The 20799-nt window shown below is 37.9% G+C and overlaps 1 protein-coding gene across 4 annotated transcripts in view; it reads left to right on the top strand.

Moving 5' to 3' along the window:
* RUNX2 (RUNX family transcription factor 2) overlaps positions 1 to 20799 on the top strand; it is a 260435-nt gene that overhangs the window by 154581 nt on the left and 85055 nt on the right. The gene's annotated exons all lie outside the window — the stretch shown is intronic.

The following is a 20799-nucleotide window of genomic DNA, read 5'->3' as shown; positions in this document are numbered from 1 at the left end:
CATCTTTATTCTCAGCTATTCAGTCTGACTTCAGATGTTTACTTTCATATCCACATTGGGTAGATTCAAATGTATGACTTCTGGAATTGCTAGCCAGCTTGTTGAAGTTTTTTCCCCATTTAATTGAAATAGAACCCATACAACTAATTTTTATTTTAGACCACCTTCACTTACTTCAAGTCTCTGTAGTGTCAAGTCAGTGGGTTTTTGTTTTGTTTTGAAATTTTTGCTATTGGCAAAAATACCTGCAGGAAGCAGTAGGTTGGGACCCAGAGTGCTTGCTTCTCAGTATTCATTCCAGCACAACTGTCTCACATAAGGGAAGAGCCAAAGAACTTGGACATATCATCCCATCCCATTAGAAAAAAAACCAAAAAACCCAGTACTTCCTTTGTTCATAGTTTCTAGGAAAAGGTAAATTCTTTCACATGGTGTTTCCCTCCCTTTTTTCAAAGAAAGAGAACAAGCCTTTTCATTAGAGAAATATGGCTTTGAGGTGACTGAACAAGCTATAATCCATCTAAAAGTACAGCCAAAAATGGATCATTATTGATGTTTTTAAACCGAGACTATAATAAAATCATCTTGAAATTTGAAACAATAGTACACATATTGTATTTTATAACATAAAATGATTTTCAATTATTATTGATAGAATTCCAAAGAAGCAGTGGATACAGGGGAGGTATTTAAATGGAATACCCCGCTGTGACTAAAAAAAATAGTGAAGTGGAATGGAAGAAAATGAAAAAAATTCATTATCAGAATTGAAAAAACACAGAAAGCCAAATGTTATATCAAGAAAGATAACCCTGATCTAAGGACCAGCAAAGAAGAAAGGCATGAAGACAAGATTTAAATAGGAGATTAGTGTTATATTAAGAAGATCGGTAGGAGACTTCTAATTTTAAACTTTAATGTGAAAAAAAAGGAAGCCATTCAGATGTCATTTTCTTATTCAGAGAGTTAAAGGATCCTTTTATAAAGTATAGGCATAGAGTGTTCTATCTCAGCTTCTTTACTACTATATTTAAATCAGTGTTGGTATTAGAACAAAATATAAAGGTTTTTTGCTTCCAGTAGCTAATAACATAATGCTTAGAAAAGCAGCAGAAATCTTTAATTCTGATATATTGCACAACCATATTTCCATTCTAAACAGTGTTTACAGTGATTATTGGTTAAATAGAGTTAAACATATTAATGTCAACATCTGGCTTTTCTTTATTAGTGTCAAGCAAAATAAGGAATCTAGCCACATTTATGGTTAAGGAATTTAAAGACGTCCTCCCACCATTTACCATCATACATTTATCATGCTGATGTTCTTGGCATCTTTAACAGTCTATAGCTGTCTAGATATATTAAGGTTATATTAGTGTTTCAGACAGCAAAGAGAAAGTTTGAAAGGGCAATAGATGTCATAAATACTTGGGTTCTCCTATCCGGGAATTGCCAATATATGAAAGTACTCTCTTTGATATTTGGCAATTATTTCTCATGAATACTCAGCATGTCTCACTCAGTTCATTCCCTTATGATCAATCCTAGATTCTGAATTGAACTCCACTACCTGACCATTTTTGCTCCAGTTACAGTTATTTCTGTTGGTTGCTTGATTTCTGTTCTTTGTTCCACTTCTGTCACTCTCAAAAAACCCCATAAACATTTCAAAACAATAATAGTAAGAAGGAAAATTATTTGTGTTTTGAGGGTATATTTTACAAATACAGAATAATAGAGTTGGAAGGAACGTAGAGGTCTTCTAGTCCAACCTCCTGCTCAAGCAGGAGACTCTATATACCATTTCAAACAAATGGTTGTCCAATCTCTTCTTAAAAACCACCAGTGATGAAGAATCCAAAACTTCTGAAACAAAGCGATTCCACTGGTTAATTATTATCGCTGTCAAGAAATTTCTCCATAGTTCTACATTGCTTCTCTGTTTGATTAATTTCCATCTATGATAGACTATTATCATGTCACCTGTAGACATATCCAATTCCCGCAAACTATTCTTCATATGTTTTTACCTTCAATTCTCTAATCATCTTTGTTGCTCTTCTCTGCATTCTTTCTGTATCTTTTTTATATGGTGGCAACCAAATCTGGATGCAATATGAGGTCTTATCAAGACATTATAAAGTAGGACTAATACTTCATGTGATCTTGAGTTTATCTTTCTATTATGCAGCATAGAACTGTGTTAGCTTTTTTGGCAGTTGTAGCAAACTGCTGGCTCATACTTGCCCAATAATGGGCAGCCAAAATTTTTACTGCCACACTGTGGGTGTGGCTTATTTGTGGGAGTGGTTTAATGGTCATGTGACTGAGTAGGAGTGGCTTGTCAGCCATGTGATCAGGTGGGAGTGGCTTGAATGACTTGTGTCACTCGCTAGGGTGACAATTTGCCTCACGTTTCCCGTGCTCTCCTTCCTGGGTTTCCCCCCACCTCAGGCTGGGTAGTTAGGCAAACAGGTGCTGCCAGAAGCATAAATGCTGCCAGCGCTGCTTCCATCCATGACTTCTGCTTGCACCTCAGGCAGGAGGTGGCCACATGAAGCTGGAGGGGAGCCGGGCAGGAGAGAGGGAAGCTTGTCCAAGGCCAGGAAGGAGGAAAGAGGAAAAAAGCGAGGAGCGCAGATGTAGCAGCAGCAACGGGGGGGGGGAAGGAGACCCCAACCGAGACCAGTAATCCAGGAAGTGACAGATGCCGATCAGCTGGAGCTGTGCACGCATCTTCATTTCCGCTGGTGTAACTGCGTTCCACCCCGTCCTACCTGCTCCCCACCTCTGTACTTGCCCATTCGGATTCCTAGATCCCTCATAGTTATTGCTGTTGAGCAAGGTAGCACCTACAGTATTCTATACCTGTGCATTTGGTTTTTCTTAGTGTAAAACCTTACTTTTCTCATTATTGAATTTCATTTTGTTGGATAGGGTTCAGCTCACATCTATCAAGATCCTTCTAGATCTTGAGCCTATCTTCTGGTGTATTGGCTAATCCCACCAACTTGGTGACAACAGCAATTTGATGAGTTCCTCTTTTATCCCCTAAATCATTTATGAAGATATTGAAGAGTATTGGGCCTAAGACAATACTAAAACTTGAGGTACTCTACTGCATACTTCTGTCCATGTAGTTCTGTCCATGTAGATGTAGTGTGCTTGGTCAGCCAGTTACAAATCCATCTGGTGATTATGCTATGTCTAACTCTAACCCACATTATTCTATCTTACCAAGTAGATTGTTGTCTATTTTATCAAATGCTTTACTAAAGTCCAAGTATATTGTTTTTGTTGCATTTCTCTCATCCACTAATTTAGTCACTTTTTCAAAAAATGGAACAATATTTGTTTGGCATGATCTGTTTTTGATCTATGATCTGTTTAAATCTATGTTGGCTTCTGGTTTTAACTTTGCTTCCCTGTAGGTGTTTGCAGATTTGTTCTTTAATTGTATTTATTATCTTCAATTATTTATTAGGAAAGAAAATGAGGGTTTTGATCGTATATATTTGGCTTTCCATTGACTTGATAATCCTAATGGCTCTGCTAGACAGAAGTGGGTTGTGGGGATATGGACAGCAAGATGTATTTAACAAGTGAGATAGCAAATCTGTTTGGTTAAGGCATTTATAGTAAAACTCTACATTATGTGCCATATCTGCACATTGACTAGCACAATAAAAAGCTGTAAAGTGCTTTGCATTTGGAGTTCAGTCTTTCTTTTTTTCCTTTTAGGAACATAATGATCAGGTTAGGATTACATTTTTTTCTGGGAATGGCAATTCAGGTCTCAATTCCCTACTCCATTAGCTCATGTAACCTAGAGGGAAAGTGTCGAAGAAGTGTTGATTTGCTATCCTATTTACCCCAAGTAATGTATTATTTTAATGTTGAACAATACATGATTCTTAAATGTTTGCTTTTAGATTGAAAAAGGTTCAGCTAATTCAACACTATTGTTTGCCCATTTGTTAACCCTCTGTTCATAGAAACCTATGCGTAATTTCTATTTTGCTCCTTTTTGTAATTAATATTCAAAGGTATTCATACTTGTACCAAATTATTATAAAAGTAATAATTCTAAAATTACAATGTTGTATTTTGCTTGTTCAACTTTGAAAGGTGTAGTAACTGGATGGTTACAGTCTAAGTTTTAGAGTTTGATCTGCTCTGATTTGGGAGCAATTAAGTGTACTGCATAAAATCCTATACATGCAGACTGAAATCTGTTAGTATGAGTGGTGACTCTTTAGCTTTTAGTACCAGTGAGATAATGTTGTATTTAGCCCAATCTTTTTCTTCAGTTGAAGGCTTGTATATATTGGACAGCTATTATCTTCTATCCAGCCTCAAGGTTAAGGGAAGATGGTAAAGAAAGTGGAGAGTTCTGGAAGAACTGGATTATTATTTTGATCCTTAATACAATTCAGGCTGTGGTGCTGGATGGAAGCCACACTGCCCACTTTTATAAGCCATGAATGATGAACATGCAACCATTCTTGTCTTGCTAGGCTTTTCAGGAGCCTTTGATCCTAAATCACTTACAGTGATTTGAAGTGGGAAGCACTTTTCTATGGTGGTTCTGCTCTGTCCTAAGTGAACATAGTCATTGTTTCCAGGTTGAGCTCTTGGGCATGCCAATGTGAGGTATTCCAAGACTTGTTTTCCCCTTACACTGTTTGACATTTATTTATTTTATTTATTTATTAATCAAATTTGTATGCCGCCCATCTCTGTAGACTCGGGGCGGCTAACAACAGTAATAAAACAATATAAACAAATCTAATATTTAAGTTAATTTAAAAAGAAGCCCCAATTTGAGAAACCAATCATACATACAGACATACCATGCATAAATTTTATAAGCCTAGGGGGAAGGGAATATCTCATTTCCCCCATGCCTGACGACAGACGCGGGTTTTAAGGAGCTTATGAAAGGCAAGGAGGGTGGGGGCAACTCTGATATCAGGGGGGAGTTGGTTCCAGAGGGCCGGGGCCGCCACAGAGAAGGCTCATTAACTTCTAGAAAAGGTCATCTGCCAATAGAATGGACATCATTAATGTACCAGTAATATTTAGCCATACATCTCTATACCAGACCAGATGGGAGATATGATGGAAATCAGAATCTGAAAGGAGAGAAATCAGAATCTGAAAGGAGAGAAATTGGTTCTGATTCAGCCCAAGCGAGACAAAGTAGGTATTGGTTCAGAAACCAACTGATTCTGGGTGCAGCCCATCAAGATCTAAGCAACTTTACATCTTGATGGGACTACATTCTCCTTGAAAGAACAAACTCAAAATCTGATGGCACTCTTGGATTTGGGGTTCCTGCTGATCAAACAGAAGGGCATTTGCCCTGCTTTGCCAACTGCAACAGTTACAGCCTTACCAAGGGGACTCTGAAGACAGTTACCTTTAGGATTCTGTCCATAACAGCTATATCTGATTAGCTGAGGTGTTTCAGACTGCCATAAGAGGGAGCTAGAGTTCATAGCTTATATCTCTGGAGACCCTCTTTGTTTTCTCTTTGTCTGGCTACTAGCTGTTAATGGCTACTCATTGTTTAGTAAGTTCTGCAATGTCTCTGCAATGTCTCTGTATTGTAGTTTTGTACTATAGCTAAAATGTGTTTAGGCTTGATATCTTTGTTTACTGATTATGACAAAGACAACTGGTAAAAAAGACTATGTAATGAATGCAGCAACTGGTGAATTGCCATTTACTTGTTGGAATGGTAGGTAGCCAAATCTTAGGTATTTGCATACATTTGGAGCTCCAGCATGGGTTCATATTCCCACGCAAGTAAGGTGAAAAGGACAACATAGAGCAAGGAAATTATGTTTTGTAGGGTATGAATCCAATCATAGATCATTTACATTCTGGAGACAGATACTATTAGAGTACCTGTAGCGCAACTGCTAAATTCCTTGAGCGTGTTGAATGGAGTAAGCTGGAACAAGGTGCAAGATTGTGTTGTTGTTGAGGATCCATTGTATCCTGATGATTCTGATAAGAATAGAACTAATAATAGAATAGTGGAGGAATACTCAATAGAGGAATCATCTATGGAAGAACTATCTATGGATGATGTAGAAGATACTTTAACAGGGGAGGTAAGTGAAGAGGAAACAACTTGTACTGAAGGAGGTTGACTAGGAAGACAACGTCCACCTGATAGATGTCAGGCAAGTATTGTATGTCAAGTTAATGTGGAACCATGTAATTATAATGAAATTAAGCTGTACCCGACAAAGGATCAGGTAGCTTGGCAGGAAGGTATGAATAAGGAATTAAAATCTTTAAAGGATCTTGAGGTATATGAAGATGTGAAGTTACCACCAGGTGAACATGCAATAGGTTGCAGAAAGGTGTATAAATTAAACACTGGTGTGGATGGCACTGTCACTGATGATGGCACTGTGATGGCACTGTGGGTGGCTGTGGGTGGCTGAGTAGTTATTCACAACTAATCTCAATATAAGCATGTATGTGGGTACATAACCTTGGTAAACAAGGTTACTCATCCTCTGTGATCTTGCACCTGGATCACAACAACTCACTATACATGAGTTACCTTTGAAAATCACATAGAATCACAACTCCCCCTGTGCAATCCACATATCATACAGCTACTATGATTGGTTATCAATGTGTTTCCAGGTGTAGTTTAAGGAGCTAGTTAATTCCCAAATATTTTGGGGATCAAATATCTTAGAGACTACCCATTCCAACTAAATTCTGCCTACCCAACTAGGAGGAATAGGGAGTACTTGCTGAAGATTTTCTCCTATCAGAAGGTATATGAGAAGAAGAGAACTGAGGTAGGTAAACCAGTGACTGCTTGTTTACCTCATTGGACAAGACAAAAATGACCACACTGCAATTAAAACAGGCTTTTTTATAAGCAGCTGGAGGAAAATCTGTACCATTACTGTTATTATTCACATTTTATTGTTCACTTATTTAATTAAAGTCTTCTTTGCATTCTGACTGATTTTGTACACATCTTGTTTAGCCTCTGAGTTGAAACGTTTTATAAATCTTATAAATAAAAAGTAAAATGCACACACACACACACAGAGACATATATAAAGAAAAAGTTTCACCTTGTAAAGATGGAGATTTGCCAAAAGATGAGTTATTTAAACTAAAAAAATTCTATAGAATAATATTCTAGGATCAGATTGATCCTTTTCATTTGGTTGATTTGTGATGCTCCTAAATGAATGTGGGGGCTTAAAAATGTCATCTGGCAGCCATAGTGTGTACTTCATATAATTTTTATTTTTGCTGCATTCTCTCTCTCTCTCTCATGTATGGGGGTGGGGGAGAAAGAACAAATTATGAATTTATAGATGCATGTAGACAATTAGAGCCCTTGTATATGTGTCAAGGAGGAAGTGTATGGAAGATAATGGAATCCATTCCAGTAAACATTAAAACAGAAATAATGTCCCCAACAAAATCAAGTTCTGCAGTTGATTTTACTGGAGCCAGAATGTCACCCAAAATTAGTCATTACTAACAATACGTATGCGCTAGTTGTACAATGACTGTTAAATTTAACTGAATTTTGTCTAATTTTGGCAAATGAGCAGCCAAAAATCCTTATGATAATGGCCCTCTAAGAAGACCAAATAAAATGCGATTTTTTTTCCAGCAGGAGATATTAGTGAAACAGAGCTTTTTAACATTCATTAAACCACACTTACTAATTTGATGGACTGATAATAGGGATTTTAATTAATATTTCAATTTTTTCCCCATGGTGAATGTTCATGTTGTGATCATATACTACCCTTTTCAAAGACTTTAGCCTTTAGCCTTTGAGACCTTTATCAAATGCTACATTAGTATACCACAATTTGATATACAGTGATACAATTTGATATACAATGATACCTCTACTTAAGAACTTAATTCATTGCAGCAGAGGCGGAGTAACGACACGGACACAAAGAGCTGGATTTAAAAAGGGTCATTTTTATTAATTAAATTTGCATAATTTATTCAAATAAATTAGCATAAATTAACTATAACCCTAAACAAGGACCCGCAGGGTCAAACAATTGCTTCCGAGGTGGAAAATGACGTCAGAAAAACTTTCCGGGGCAACTTATGGGTGTAGCTCCATGCTGATCCAGGTGAAGGGCCACGCCCTCACCTGAATCTCTGCCATGCACCTGCATGTGGGAGGTCCCGCCGTCTAACCCCTACAAGGGGAAGGAAATGGGCGGGACCCAAAGACAGGTTCCTTCCAATTGCTCAGGTCGTTAACACCATGCGCCTTTGGAGAGAACCTTTCAATCATCCCCAAAGATGCCCAACGGAGAACACGCAGTTGCTAAACACCACCCAGTTTTCCGCCCCTAACCTGCCTACCCAAATGACCAGAGGTAAGCCAATTAGCCTAAACGGGGGGCGAAGCACCCCCTAACCGCATATCCATCACCACAGTGTGGAATAGGTGAAAAAACGGCTGCAGGAAATACCGAGACCGCCAAAAATTCCTATTCTGCCCCCCTAAGGGTGACCCACAGTGACACACTGAAAGATAGGGTGGGCGGGTGGATGTTCGCTTTGTCGTCCAGGGTGAAAAGGAGGCCCTGAAGCCTGTCCAGCCCTTTTATAGGGCTGACAGGCTCCACCCCTGGACGATGTCATCGGCTGGGCCGAAGCTTCCAGAAGCTGGCCGAGATCTCGCGAAATCTCGTGAGATCTTGGCCTTTCCAAATGGTGGCTACGCTGAAGGGCCGTGTCTCCCTGACCCTGCAGCAAATCCAGGCCGGGGAGTGAAGCACCAGCCAGGCATTCTGTGAACCAGGTTCTTAAGTAGAAAAGCTGGTAAGTAGAAGCAATTTTTCCCATAGGAATCAATGTAAAAGCAAATGATGCATGCAAACTCATTAGGAAAGAAATAAAAGCTTGGAATTTGGGTGGGAGGCGGAGTAGGAAGAGGAGGAGGAGGACAGTCACTACTGAAAGAAAAAGGTGAGGTGAGGTGAATAAAAAAAATGCAAAACTTTAAGGCTTAAAAAAAAAAGAGGGACTCTGAGGCAGCAAGGAGGAGCATACACCTCCCATACACTCGGCACGAGGCTGCCTCCCATACACTGCGGCAGAGAAACTCAGGCGGACAAGAGGGGGAAACCTCCCGCTCCTTTAACCGAAATGTGGCTGCTGCTAGCTGCTTCCTATTCATTCCCATGCTGAAGGGCTCACCTCTCTCTCTCGCTTGCTTTGTAGCTGGCGCCTTCGTTTCACTGTGGTGACTTCTCAGTTTGGCTGAAGCCGAGTCGATCCGCCTGGGGCGAAGCACCCCCTTTTGCCTTTCTGCGCCCAGACGCTCTGGGAGGCAACCTCGTGCCGGGTGTATGGGAGGCAGCACAAGGGAGTCACCACAGCAATCCCGAGATGCCTGGGATTAAAGGGGGAATGGCAGGAAACTGGCTGGGTCTTCGTGCCACTTTCAAATTTCCTGGGAAATTTGTAGAAAATGGTTCTTGAGAATAGGCAAAAAAATCTTGAACATCCGGTTGTTATCTAGAAGAGTTCTTAAGTAGAGGCGTTCTTAGGTAGAGGTAACATTGTTTTGGCAAACTGGTGCAGTATTTTATTTTATTTTCATTTTTTGCTAGCAAAGGTATCAGTTCACAGCAGATCGAAAAACTTAAAAGATGGCATGCATCTGTTCTAGAGGAAAACAAGGTTGGTTTGTATTTTTAAAAAATCAAGAAGTCCAATAAATATATGTCTTGCAGTCTTAATGTCTAGTTTGGTGCTTGTACTACATTACTCATCCTTTGCTATACAATTCCAGAATAAGGCTGCTTTACATATTACATGAGAAACTGAAGCTAATAGAATTACTTTGCATATATTTCCCTATCTTTATTGCCAAATAACTTCTCTGGGCCAAACTCGTAAATAATTTTCTCCAATACAATACTGATCTCCTAAAATTTAGCTGATACTGTGATGACACAAAATTAATTTCTCTAGTTTGCGGTGGCTGTAGTAGAGAAACATGAAGTATTAACTTTCTTTTTCTGGCTATAAGGAAGTAAGTATTAAGAAAATGATATGATTGTCTCTTTTTGTGCAATCAAAATTTGGCCCATTTTTGATACGAAAACTAGGGTTATACAAATCCTCTGAAAGAGAAGCACTTACAAAGCATCTTTTGTTGAATTATTAAAGCAGTCATATCTTTTTACTGACTCATATGGCTTCACATAGCCTCATCAGCACTTTGCCTTATTTTTCCCAAGCTCTTATTTAAGGGTTCTGAAGCATTTCTTTCAAAGGATGTGCAATATTTGCCAATATTCTTGGTATTTCTTTACCTTTTCAGGTTTCTTTTACAAAAGCTGAATGTACCTATTGAGTATAGATTCACTTGAATTCTTTAACTAAATTATGTTGTCTTTATTTTTTAAAAATCCACAGTACTGAGGAATTTATTTATTTATTAATTGGACTTGTATGCCGCCTCTCTCCGTGGAATGGTGTAGAGATTGGGGTGGGATTGTTCGAAGTAGAATTGTTCTCTCAGTTATGTTCTATGTATGTCAATTTTTACATGTATAATAATCCTGATGCCTTATTGGAAGGTAAGAATGCAGGAAAACTCAATGATTGGGGGGTGAGGATCTATATACTCTTGAGCAGTCTATTTTTAATGAGGGTTAACCAAAGGGGAACAAGTTGGTGAAACTTTCTGAAATGGAATATATTTGTTGCTGGCACAGGAAATAGCACACTGCAATCAATGTGTGAGTGTATAGATATGTTTTATCTGAGCAATTTTGTGCAATATGTTTTATATTTAGGACACATATCAGGATTTGCATCTGTTTTCAGAACTTGCTGCTAACAGTTAGTAATGATGCCAAAATACACTTGAGTTCCAGCTTGAAACCAAATGATACTGCCTTTTTTGTTATTCCTAATTTGAAGTCTGATATTAATTAGAGACATTTTCCATAAGCACCATACCCTTTTTCTGAAGTGCTCATTAAAATTATATTAACTTAAACTGGAATAAGGCCTCACAGCCTGAACTGCTTTGGTAATGATTTATTCCTAACTGGCCTTTTTGTCATTTGGGTAAACAACATGCTAATTCTTAATGGGAAGAACAAAAAGTCTGATTCCAAACATATAAAAGGAACAAATCTTAGCATCCCAGCCTCTGAGACAAAAAATCAATAAGAGGTTCAATGTGGGAGGGCCTCAGAATTGGGGTTCAAAGAACTCTTACTGGAATTCTATTTTTCCCTGAGGATAATTGATAAAAGTGGACAGATTGAGAAGCAGGACCAACAAGTCAGAAGAAAAATTCAGCTTCCTTTTCTCAGATGACTTTCTTCAGTTATGGCATATAATTCAGGTCAGGAACAAAGGTAATATCACTGTATTTGAACCTAATGCTAAACCTGGATTAAACTTCCATGAGGCCTATAATACCCAATTAACATTCAAATTATGGTTTAAAGTTGGATTATTACTTTGGTCGTAGTTAAAGCTAAATCAGTTAATTTGGGTTTGGGTGTCTCCACAAAAGGCAGTGAACGAAAAATGCATAAATTGAGGTTTCCTGAACTCTGGCTAGAAAATGACCAGGGAACCTGCAATCACATGTCTATACAGTAAGCCGTTATTTTAATGGATTAACCAAACCAGCCCAAACAGCCTACTGTAATTTAACAAGATCTTTATTTGTTTGTGCCTTCTATCTGCTCTATTGGTTAGGCCATATTTTGACCTGACATATGATGGATTCTTTGGTATACGCAAGGCATTTCTAAGATATTATACATATCTTAGAAATCAATGTTTTCATGTCTCTAAAATTCATTTCTAATTACTATGATGACATTCTCAAAATATTTTCTGGGCACACAAATATTTGCTAAATATTTAACAATGACGTAATTTTCAGCATGCATGTTTGGTAAGATTTTGCAGAAACAATAATAGTGTTCAAACTATATTGTAGTCTTGCAGTACCATTCACTAAGTATCTTTAGCAGCTAGTGTTCAATAATATTGGGAAATTATGTGGGATTTGGGATGAATATTGTGGTAATAATAGTAGTATTTGATATTAAAAATATTGTAATATGAATAATAAAAAGATCTGACAGCTGACATGCAGTAGCAGTTAACATTTGGCAGAAAGTGGCATATAAAATTAACATAAAACAGTAATGGATCGATATGTGAGGGTGGTTTGTATCTGATAGCTACCATATCTAGCAATTGAATTAGTTAAATTCTGAAATTCAGTTAATAAATTTTGAGATTGTTTCAAATCTGAGTCCATGACAAACTTGAAAATAGATATGAATAAGATCAAAGTGTGTAGGGGCACAAAACATCCACATGTAGAAATATATCCACATTTGATATTTTGGCCTATATTTATTCTTATGTGAATATACAGTATTTCCAACTGTGCAATGGAAGACCCTCTGTTCTCTCTTTTTGTATGCTTTTTATGCCCCAGATCTATTTAGACGATTCATCTATATTTCCATAACCGTTTTACAAGATACAAAGTGGTAATAATAAAAACAACAGCAACAACAGCAACAACAACAACAACAACAATAATGATAATTTATTAGATTTGTATGCCGCCCTTCTCCGCAGACTCGGGACGGATATCTCGGGATACACCTGAAGAGGGAATTGATTAATTTGTGGATATCATTCCATCAATTGACACAGTTAAAATTGTTCTGTACAAGGCCACTGCTTAAGAAAAAGATGAGAAAGAAAGAAGACAGGGAAAGGGGACATTAATCTTATTTGGAATTTTTAAAAAAAAACATAGCAGCACATGACTAAATTTGTCTAAGTATGAAAGCTTGGGCCTGATTAATATTTGGATGGAAGTACTCTTAAGGAATTATGAGGACTATACTATGGAATAAGCTGGGAAATGTAGGGATGGAAAAATTGAACCACAGAAGACGTGACAATTCTTGTTGTGAAGAAAGCTACATAGATATACTGTATGTCTGGAGTTACCAAGATTTGAATTGGACTTAAAGAAAGCTTTAGTCATTTTCATGAATGAAATCTACATTTCTGGAATATAATATATATTATACATAATATATAAATAATATAATAATATATAATAAAAACATATATGTTTATATAAATTTAAATTTAAGTAATATAAATAATATAAAGTATACATTGGCAAAAAGAATCCGAACACAAAATACAAAATCTATTAAGGAACTTGGAGTACTCATATCTAATGACCTTAGAACCAGAGCCCGTTGTAACAACATTGCCAAAAAGGCACTAAGATTTGTTAACCTAATCTTGCGTAGCTTATTTGGCAATATTACACTGCTAACCAGAGCATACAAAACATTTGCCAGAACTATCCTCAAATACAGCTCATCTGTCTGGACATTAATAAAATTGAGAGAGTCCAGAAATATTTTACAAGAAGAGTCTTCTCTACTCGCAACAGAATACCTTATTCCACGAGACTTGAAATTTTGGACTTAGAAAACTTAGAGCTATGTTGCCTTCAATCTCATCTAAATATAGTTCATTAAATAATCTGCCACAATGTTCTACCTGTCAATGAATACTTCAGCTTCAACTGTAACAACACACAAGCACACAGCAGATTCAAACTCAATGTAAATTCCTCGAAACTTGACAGCAGAAAATACGACTTCAGCAACAGAGTAATCAATGCCTGGAATGCACTACCTGACTGTGGTTTCTTCCCCAAACTCCAAAAACTTTAACATTAGACTATCTACAGTCGACCTTACCCCATCCCTAAGAGTTCTGTAAGGGGTGTGCATAAGTGCACCATTGTGCATATCGTCCCTGTCCTACTGTCCTATCCTGTTGTCCAAATTTACTTATACCTAGTTTGCTTTTGTTTATGTTTATACCTATTATATTGTACACATTTTGATAAATAAATAAAATGAATAAAAAACAAATAAATTCTCACATTGTTAAGTGAAACAATTCTGTATTCAAATATCTCCTTGCCTTTCCTACTTTCCTATCAATAGCCCAAACATATTAAATTGATCTGTTTTCAAGTTACTGTATATATTTTTTATCTTCTTTATTCGTATACTACATATTCCTTTGAAGTAATTAATGTTAGAAATAGCTTATTTTTGTCCTCTTCATATTACTAATAATTTTCTTCATTATTTACAAAATGTTAGATTTTTATCTACCCTTTCCAGTTGCTCTTTTTCTGTTGCTGCTAGTGATTATCACTAAGCCCCTTTTTCTTCCTTTGTATGTTTTCCCAATTGGACAGCAGATTTGCACTTTGGTTTCAATTACCATATTTATTCTGTTGGGTTTTTTTGTTTTTTTTTAAATAGTGTTACCTTACATTTTATTAATGTTCCTGGCTGGTAAACCATTTTGAAAATTTCCCATAATCTCAAGGGAACTTAAAGAAAGAAATAGATGACATTCTAGCACCACTTCTGTCTATTGTTGACAATACTTTGCTTCCATTATTGATTCCTATTTTGAAGCAAAATTTAGTGAAACATTTCCAGTAAGCAGAAATGTTCTTCATTGAGGAAATAAGAGAGACAATTCTTTTCCATCCTCCGTGAAGGGGAAGAAAACTACCATAGTGTGATGAGATTTCAGATTTCATGACACTAAATTCTACCTTCTGTTTTCAGTTTCATATTTATTTGCTATGTTTTGTTGCAAATTTTGTATCAATATAATTTTTTCTTTGTGTTTTTAAGACTCCAGTTCAGTTGCTACTACTTATTTTCTGGATTAATGTGCATTTTATTAGTCTTCAACCAGTTCTGATTTTGGAAGGCAGGGGGGAATAGAGACACTATTGCATAAACTTATTCTGTTATTGTACAGTAGTCCCTCACCTATCGCGGGAGTTACGTTCCAGACCTGGCCGCGATAGGTGAAATCCGCAATGGGGAATTTATCCTCCTTCCCACCAGTTCCGGATGCCTGGAGGCAAGCAACGGCCGGCTAACCTTTCCCCCCCACTACTACTTACTCTGCGCCTGAGGAAAAGAAGGGGCGGGGACAAAAGAATCGCGGCCCCGAGCATTCCAGACCCAATGTTGTCTTTTTTGCCTTGCCCCGGCTGTAAAGTCCCTGGTGAGCTGCCCCGGCTGGTTCTTTTTTTCTCTCTCTCTCCTCCGCCCTCGAGCACTTCCTCTTCCGCCCTCGAGCCCAGTCTGGAAATCCCCGTCGCGTTCCTTTCTTTTCTTTTCTTTCGGCACTGGCGAGGGGGGTTGAACGAGGGGACGGGCCTCCGCCAGAGCTCAGTCCCCGCCCCGCTCATCATTCGGGAGTCCCACTGGAATTATTCTAGCGCTTGTTTGTTTGGTGAAATGATTCAAATGAAGCTTCTCTCTGAGCATGAGCTGAGCACTTGTCCTGCCCTTCCAAACTTCTAAGCGCTGTATCTGTGCCAATGCTGACTTCAAAACCCACGATGAAGTGAAGCCGTGGCAGGTGAAGCGCGATATAGCGAGGGACTACTGTATTGTAGCCACCACTACCCCGCTCCCATATACCTTTTTATATCCACATTCCACTCTCGCCACAATCTTGCTAAATACAATGTCTTCTTGACCTGCTCAAATCATCACTTGTTAGGAGCTTCTCTATTACTATATCAAAATAAGAAATAAAATATCATTTTAAAATTATTTTTCAAAAATATAACCTAACCATCAACTTTTGTCTAATACTTCGAATATAACCCGCATGCGATGCAATTGTTTTGTCATTCAAGAGGATCCATAGGTTTCACTGCTTTTGATTGGCAAGTGGTGGCCACTTTCTAATTTATATGTATCTGCTGGTGGGGAAGGTTATGACACATGTATGATTATATCATAACTGTATACATATTGTAATGTGTGACTTATGTACTATCAGATATTCTGACATATATACTGTGTTTTCCCCAAAATAAGACCATGTCTTATATTTTTTGAACCCTGAAATAAGCATTTGGCCTTATTGCCATTCACTCAAAAGCCCAATTGGGCTTATTATCAGGGGATGTCTTATTTTGGGGAAAATAGAATAGATAATTGAAACATTCATATGATTACTTCATTGCCTGTTTCTCAACCTTTGGGCCTCATTGCAGTTCTTTATGGGCATCATTATCTTGATCCTTCTCAAAATCTGGGTTCAAAGAACTTGGATTCAGGAATGTAGGAATGATTCACCTTGCTCTTCAATCTTGGCAGAATGATTTCTGTAAGCATTTACCAATGATGGAGGAGAATAATCAAGCATTCCAGATTTCTACTCTATCTTATAAAGGTTTCTGTCTTGCTGCTTTATGTGACACCAGTTGTTCACCTATCTGCAGAGAACTAATGAGTTCATACGAGGGATGGATCTGTTACTCAAAGTGCCTTTTTTTAATCATTGAGCCTCTTTAAAGTACCTGTGCATTGTGTTATATTTCAGAATTTTGTACATATGTTCAGTGAAGTGATGTGTGTCAAACCGGTACAGAAGTTGGGGATAAATCAACAGCTTGCCACACTATCTGTAGAAGGCCTGATGTTTATGGGAACTTGGGAGGGGTGAATTCATGAGGGAGCAGATGCAGCCGCAAAGCATTCTTTTGAGAAGTTCAAGGCCATCCTATGTCCACCACTGGAGCGGAAGCGGAAGAAGGAGTTGCCATGCTGCAACGCTGACACAACATAAATGGGCAATGTGACAAGGTTGTGGGTGGGGGGGCAAAGCATGTAAACTTTCAACTGGGTGGGAAAATCAGATTCAGACTCCTCTGTGGAGGTGCCAGGATGACTCCAGAATTAAGTTGGAATTTTAAGCAATGCCTTGACTTGGACTTTGATTTAAGTTTGGATGTTATCTGGAACCCTAACAATATGATTGTAACAGATTTTGTGGTCCTATCAATTTAATGAAAATGTATACATAGTCCTCAACTTACAGCAGTTCAATTTAGTGACTTCTGACCATTTGTCACACTTATGACCATGGCAGCATCCTCGTGGTCACATGATCAAAAACCAGATGCTTGGCAATTGGTTCATATTTACGATGATTGCAGAGTCCTAAATTCATGTGATCTCCTTAAGAGACTGGATTGGAGCTAGATGGTATAGCTCAATGGTCTGTTGGCAGAGCCAAGTTTTCAAGGCTTTCCGTAAGGCCAGGAGGGTGGGGGCGGTACAGACCTCCGGGGGCAATTGGTTCCAGAGAGCTGGAAGTGCCACAGAGAATGCTCTCCCACCCGGCCCCGCCAACCAACATTGTCTAGTCAATGGGACTTGGAGTAGACCAACCCCGTGGGCCTTAATTGGTCACTGGGAGGTATGCAGCAGAAAACAGTCCCATAAGTAGTCTGGCCCTAAGCCATGTAGGACTTTATAGGTGATAACCAACATCTTAAATTGCATCCAGGGACCGATTGGAAGCCAGTCCAGCTTGCGGAATGTTGGAGTAATGTGATGTACCTAGGTATACCCACAATATCTCACGTGGCTGCATTCTGGATTAAACCTTTTGCAGAAATTAAACCTCCTCCAACAGAGCAGGCATCTTCATATATCTCTACTTTATATTCATGCATTGAGTATGTACACCAGAAACATATCATGTAGAAATCCATTTGTATGGATTTTCTTTTGCTGCTAGTATTTTTTGTTGTTGTTATGAGTTGAAATGTTCCTTTATGCTGCCATTCTTTCCCAATCATTTTATTTCTCTATCTCAGCTGTGCTTTTTATGTTGCTATTACTATGGGAATTGTGTGAGAGCAATCAGGATAAGGGACTGGAAATTAAAACATACAAAGATAGGTTGCAGTACCTGGGCACGGCTAGTCTAGAAAAGAGAAGGACCAGGGGAGACATAAAAGCAGTGTTCCGTTATTTGAGGGACTACCACAGAGAGGAGGGGCTCAGGTTGTTTTCCAAAGCATCAGAAGGCCAGACAAGGAATAACGTATGGAAGCTGACCAAAGAGAGATTCAACTTGGAAATAAGGAGGAACTTTCTGATGGTGAGAGTGACCAACCAGTGGAACAGCTTGCCTGCAGAGGTTGTGAGAGCTCCATCACTTGAAACTTTCAAAGGGAGATGGTTTAGGGACCCCTGCTTGGGTAGGGGGTTGGGTTAAATGACTTACAAGGTCCCTTCCAACTCTAATAAATAAGTAAATAAATAAATATAGAAGCTCTTGCTGGACTGTCTTCTTTGCTATTCTAAATCCCAGTACTGTATACTACGTGCCTGGCTCCTTGGACTAAAGGACTATCAATGGCTGCTAACAACATGAAGTGCTTATCTTTTGAATAGGAGGTTTGTTTTCTGTGCCTTCCCTTATTATTTAATGAGGAATATGTTGTTACTCTGGATTGGGAGATAACAGGATTATGTCTGCCTCTCCCTTAGCTTCAAGCCACTTGCATTTTTAACTACACCAAGTCTAAATTATAATAGAAATAGCTGTAGGAATAGCTGCATTGTTTCAGCACTTTCATTGTTATACTGTATGATAATGGTTTGGCTTTTCAAGCTGGAAAAGGCTATTTTCCCTTCTTTTCCACTTAGACTCCTTGTATAGTATCAAAATATGAAATGTTTTCAGGGAGAAAAATACTGCTGAAGAGTAGTAAAGGCAATAAAAATGTCAGGTGACATGTGCATGTGTAAAAAGTAGCATTAACATCAAGTTTAAAATGCTAAATAGTATTAGGTATAAAATAGGAAAGACTTATTGTTTATTCCCAATTCATCTTAGGCCTTTTATATCGACAAAACAGTAATAATTGTATTACATCTATTATTTAACTAGGAAATTGTTATTTTGAGGATAGATGGCTTTAAATCAAAATTTAAATGAAAATAACTGTATACTTCTTGGCTATTTACTATAGATACAAAACTAGTCTTTCAAGCATTCTCACGGTAAATTCTCTATTTAGAGTAACAATTGCCTTGTTCTTCATACTGGTCTTCTTTCCAAATAGACTTATTTTCATTCATCTAGATGTATCTTTAGGAAATTGTATTAGAAAAAGATGCTAATGGTGATTAAAATCTACCTGCTGATTAATATTGACTATCTGATGTAGAGTTAATTAATACAAAGTATGTAAAATATAAGTTAACAACTTCACAAGTTATGGGAACTAGATATGGAAACACACAGAAAGCTAAATCAGTTCCAATATTGCTATCAAAGCTCCTTTGTGGGTGTCAGTAAATAGGAAATATTTTAGGAGAGAATTCTATTATTATTATTATTATTATTATTATTATTATTATTATTATTATTATTAAAATCCAATTAAATAATAAATAATAAATAATATTAGGACAACTGGTAAATTTCACATTATCATTCTTACACATTGGCCTACTTCATATATATTTCTTAAATGTGATTTTTATCATGGTTTACTCAACAATTCATCAGTTTCTACATGGTGCTAAACTTCAATCACACTAACTGCAAAACAAGCCGTCATGTAGTTTAGCATTAAATGTTCAACGAGTTGTAAACCGTCCTGAGTCTGCGGAGAAGGGCGGCATAGAAATCTGACCAAATAAATAAATAAATACGGTAAGTTGCTATGTTAACAGAATAACAGAACAGAAAACCTTGGAAGTCTTCTACTCCAGCTCTCCACTTAAGTAGGAAATCTTATACCGTTTCAGACAAATGAGTATCCCATCTCTTCTTTAAAACTCCAGTGATGGAGCACTCACAACTTCTGAAGGCAAGCCATTCCACTCATTCTGTCAATTCTAACTGTCAGGAAATTTCTCCTAAGTTCTAGGTTGGTTCTCTCCTTGATTAGTTTCCATCCATTGTTTCTTGTCCTGATTTTAGGTACTTGGGAGAACAAATTGACTCACTCTTCTTTGTGATACCCGCTCAAATATTGGAACACTGCTATCATGTTAACCCCAGTCCTTCTTTTCATTAAATTAGAAATAACCAATCCTAGCATCTGTTCCTCATTTAACAATGCCTCCCACACAGATTTTTTGTAAAACAAATCAGCTAAGGCAGGGCTGTCAAGCCCATGGCCTGTGGGCTGGATGTGTCATGTGTTGGCCATGCCCATGCCTAGTTTAACAAAGGGGAAAAAACTCCCAGTACGTCATGCGGCACTGCTGTGATGACATGAGTTTGACACCCCAGAGCTAGGGTTTGCAATCAGACATGGAGACCAGTAGTAAAATTCAAAAATTTTCCCTGTTGGTTCTGTGGGCGTGGCTTGGTGAGCATGTCAGGGAAAGGATACTGCAAAATCTCCATTGCCATCCCACTCAGGGGCCAGCCCAAGGTGGTATTCGCCAGTTCTCTGAACTACTCAAAATTTCTGCTACTGGTTCTCCAGAATCTGTCAGAACCTGCTGAATTTCACCTCTGATGGAGACGGAGGGCTGGACATGTTTATCTTACCCTCTTCCCCAGCCTTCTTATAACAATCATCTCCTTTGAGTTTTTTTTCACTTAGGAAGCAAAAAGATACATCCTTTTCTTACAAAACCTGTTATTTGAGATTGGTTAAATTAAAAAAGAAAAGAAAAGCAGAAATATGGGAGGACATTTTTTGGGGGAACTTAATGTATTCTGACCAAAGTAGGCTATAGCCCCGAGGTCTCTGTAGCCATCACAGTGCAATACACGATATTTAGTATTTTCCAAGTCTCTTGTTTATAATGTGTCCCAATTGCAATAAATACGTGGAAAGAATAGAAAGGACCTAAAAGG

Source organism: Erythrolamprus reginae, chromosome 1, assembly GCF_031021105.1.
Source record: "Erythrolamprus reginae isolate rEryReg1 chromosome 1, rEryReg1.hap1, whole genome shotgun sequence".
Lineage (NCBI taxonomy): Eukaryota > Metazoa > Chordata > Lepidosauria > Squamata > Dipsadidae > Erythrolamprus > Erythrolamprus reginae.
The sequence above is the reverse complement of the archived record's forward strand: the minus strand, read 5'-3'. Positions and strand labels throughout refer to the sequence as shown.